This window comes from Aphis gossypii, chromosome X (assembly GCF_020184175.1).
Source record: "Aphis gossypii isolate Hap1 chromosome X, ASM2018417v2, whole genome shotgun sequence".
In the NCBI taxonomy this organism is placed as follows: domain Eukaryota; kingdom Metazoa; phylum Arthropoda; class Insecta; order Hemiptera; family Aphididae; genus Aphis; species Aphis gossypii.
In genome coordinates, this window is record NC_065533.1 from 58,716,992 (window position 1) to 58,721,361 (window position 4,370).

The following is a 4,370-nucleotide window of genomic DNA, read 5'->3' on the forward strand; positions in this document are numbered from 1 at the left end:
AGGCCCCAATTATCTCACAAAATACATGGCCCTTATCACATACAAGCCCCAAGTTTTTTGCATGCCCCCAATCGCGTATAGGCCAAAAGCTTTTTGCAAGGCCCCAATAGTCTCACGAAATACCTTGTTTTGCAAGCCCCAAGCTTTTATTGCAGGGCCCCAAAATGTGACGAAATACGGGGATTTGCAGTCCCCAAGCTTTTTTTGCTGGGCCCTTATCGCATACAGGCCAAAAGCTAGGTTGGGGCCTTGCTAAAAGCTTGGGGACTTCAAAACAAGGTATTTCGTGGGATAATTGGCACCTTGCAAAAAGTTTGTGGGTTGCAAATCCCTATAATTTGTGAGATAATTGAGGACCTGAAATAATTGGGGCCCTGCAATAAATTTGGGGCCATTTTTTTCGTGAGAAAATTGGTGCCTTGCAATAAGCTTGGGGCCTGTATGCGATTAGGATCCTGTATTTCGAGAGATTATTGGGGTCTATGTTCTATTGGGGCCCAGTATTTCGTGAGATAATTAGGGCCATGCAAAAAAGCTTGGGCCTGTTTGTGATTGGGCAATGCGAAAAAAGCTTGGGGCCTGCAAATCCTCATATTTCGTGAGATAATTGGGGCCGGTTTATGATTGGGGCCTTGCAAAAAGCTTGGGGCTTGTATGCGATTAGGGCGCAGCAAAAAAAGCTTGTGGACTGCAAATCAACGTATTTCGTGTGATGATTTGGGCCCATATGCGATTGGGGCCATGCAAAAAGCTGGGTCCTGCATGTGATTAGGGCCATGTATTTCGTGAGATAATTTGGGGCATTGCAAAAAGCTTGGGGCATGTATGTGATTGGGGTCTTGCAAAAACCTTGTGTCCTACAAATCCCTTTATTTCTTGAAAAAATTGGGGCGCTGAAAATAATTGCGGCATTTTGTGTGATAATTTGGGCCTGCAAAAACAGCTTGGGGACTGCAAATCCCCGTATTTTGTGTTATGATTTGGGCCTATATACGATAAGGCCCACGTATTTTGAGAGAAAATTGTATTATAGCCCTCACAAGATTGCTCATAACATTTTATAGCTCCTGAAATTTAAAACTATATAGTTTTTTTGATTTTAGAATAACCTACACACGAAAAACCTTGTATTAATAAAAATAATTTAAAATATAAAAGAAAGAAAAAAATAATTATTAAAATAGATAAAATAGATAATCGATTTTATACTGATACTGTACAACATTTTATATTAATCCACTTGGGTGAATAAGTGGTTTTTCATGTTCATAATATTATTTCTGAAATAGTTGAGACCAGTTTACTGCCTAATTCCTATGGTATGGTATAGAGCAGTGTTTCCCAACCTTCATAACGACCTTCAAATGTATCCTTTATTGAGAACATACTCCACACACACAGACAAGTATTCTGTAATAATATATAGTAACATAAACAATAATTTGTAACATAGCCATAGGCAATTTTATCATTTTATTTTAATATATTATACAATAAAATACTGAATAATGAATAGGTACTATCAATTCAGTTGGTATTAAAAAAAATTGAAATTAAAATATTTAAGTACACTTCAAAATAAAAATAAAACATAAATTTATTGACATAATATCCTCATATTGTGAGGGCTATAATACCTCTCACCACTCGTCACAGCCACCTTATTAAAATTGTATTTTAAAAACGCTAAACATATTTTTGATGTATAATTTACTAAATGTTTAAATAACTGTTTTAGAGCCTGCACTTATAAAAGTATTTCAATATTATAATTATATGTATACCTACCACCTCAGTCCGCAGTTGATAGTTCTTTATAAAATACTTTATTATTGGGTAAACGGTTACCTTGTGCTGCCCATTGTTAAAAATGCAAAACGCGGACACTTAGTACCAGTATGGACAAACTCGAGTTGGGTCCCGGTATACTTTATGGAGTACATGAGTTGGGTCCCGGTATATTTTTTGGAGTACATGAGTTGGGTCCCGGTATATTTTATGCAAAGGTGGGCAAGTTAATGAAAAAAATTAACTAAAATAAATTAAAATTAAAGTTAAGATATAAAATAAAATTAACTTAACTCAGTAAAAAATTTTATTAATTTTTTTTTTAAAGTCATAAATTGGCAATTGCCCGAGTATTTTGGTTTGTATTAACATTTACCAAGTTAAACTTTACTATTGTAAACATAAAACTTAAAATTATTCTTATAGTACATACCTACTACATTATTACTATTTACTAGAAAATTATTAGCCACATCTATACAATAATAATAATTAACTATAAAAAGCTTCAGTTAAAACAATACACAATTTAACTGAATAAGTTTATAAGTTAAAAACTAAAATAACTAACTAGTTAAGTTAAAAAGTTAAAAAAAATAATAACTTTTTAGTTAAACTTTAACTTTTTAACAAATTAATGCTCACCATTGATTTTATGGAGTACATGAGTTGGAACTAGTCTATTTGCGTTACCCAGGAGACACCACGTGTAGGTTTGCTAGAATGTCTCCCAAAAATTTTGTTTTTTGTTACGTTAAGGTAACGGTCAGATGTAAAAATTTTTAATAATTAGATTAATTTAAAAAAAATTAAAAAATATTATATATTATTTAGAAATAAATATTTGTACGCTAGGGAATAAATTTAAATGACACTTCTTTTACAAAATTAAACCGGTTCAATTCCCCACTAGTAAAAGAAAGCATCTTTTCTCTTAAAAATTTTTCTTTTTCTGCAGTTTTTTTATTTGGCTGTATAGCTGAGCTCCGAAGTGATACGTAAATTTCACTCTGAATCCCTAGTAAAATTTCAATCAAAACAAAAATGTTAGGGTGAGCTGCACTGATGCTAGCATTTAATTTCGCATGATAACTTTCACAGCTATTTGTGGTGCGATTTGTGGTTGCTGCAAACTCGGCCCAAATATTCGGTGGAAATAATGCATCTTCCTCTATGTAAGTTTTTAGTACTTTAGTAGATAATCGCAAAATTGATCGACAGTTGCATTTATAGGTTTGATAGTCATCAAGTCATCAATAAAACAATCAAACACCTCCTCTAGTTTCAAAAATGGTAAACCAAAAACACACTTAAGATAGTCACTTATATCGTTATTGGAACTTTTATACGCCTTTGATAGCCCAAGCTGTTGAATTTTTCGCCACCAACCCTATGCTAAGTGAAATACGAGTTCTTTTCTTGAACGTAAATTATTTTCTTTATTTTATTTTTTTCTTTACGTATGCCGCTAAATAGTACCTCCAATGATGTTACCAGGGTCCCGTATTCGATGACTGTTCGTGACGACGGCAGCATCAGCAGATTGGTGGATCGCCACTTTCCGACGAGTTTTGTAGGCCGTGGTTTAACCTAACGTATACACTACGAATGTGTTATTATACTATAATACATTATATTTTATATATTAATATAATAATCATGTCATACGTGTAGGTACACAATATCATATAATAATATAAGTTCATGTATTATCTGCTTCGTTAGGTTATTTTATGTATAATATATGCTTTTTCGTCAGACCTATCGTAATGTAGGTAATCATTATTACATACTTATCAACAATAACTATTTGATATTTATATTGTTGCACAATGCACATGTGCACGATCATAAGATTCCGTGGGTCACATGAATATATATTACATACCTAATAAATAAGTGATATGATAAATATACTTAATAATATTATGTTTTATCTGTTTAGTATGATATGTCATGTATAATAATTATGTATTGAATTGGCCGAGGTGGCGACTGGCGACTGACGAGGTGTTTGGATGATTTGCGCACCTAATTTAAATAAATAAAAAATTCTGCAATAGATTGCAATTTTTATATCTATAAATATACGTTAAAAAGTGTAAAATCACAAGCTGTGTAATGTTTTCACCTCGCTGACCTATTGAACACTTATAAAACGAGAAACACGTAAAAGTATAATTACCGATTATTATAACATCCATCAATGTATTATTGCATTATAATAGTTATAAACATCTAATTATGAAATTGGCTACGACTACGTGTATTGATAGTTACGCGGGATAACAGGTTTTTATAATTTATGAATTTGAGCTTTCAAAAAAATCTCCTCTTTTTGATTATACTGTTGGATATTATATGTATTTTTTTTTAATAACATTAACTAACTTTTATAACTCGGTGCTAGCCCTTTACATCCATACACCTTATAAGATATAGGTAAGGTATAAAGGTCTATGTTTATATCTATAAAAAAAATTAAACAACGATCACTACTATAGTAATTTAGCACGATTATTTTATTTTGCTGGCTAAAATTATGAGGTTTCTATGGACACTTTTGTTATTAATATCGAAAT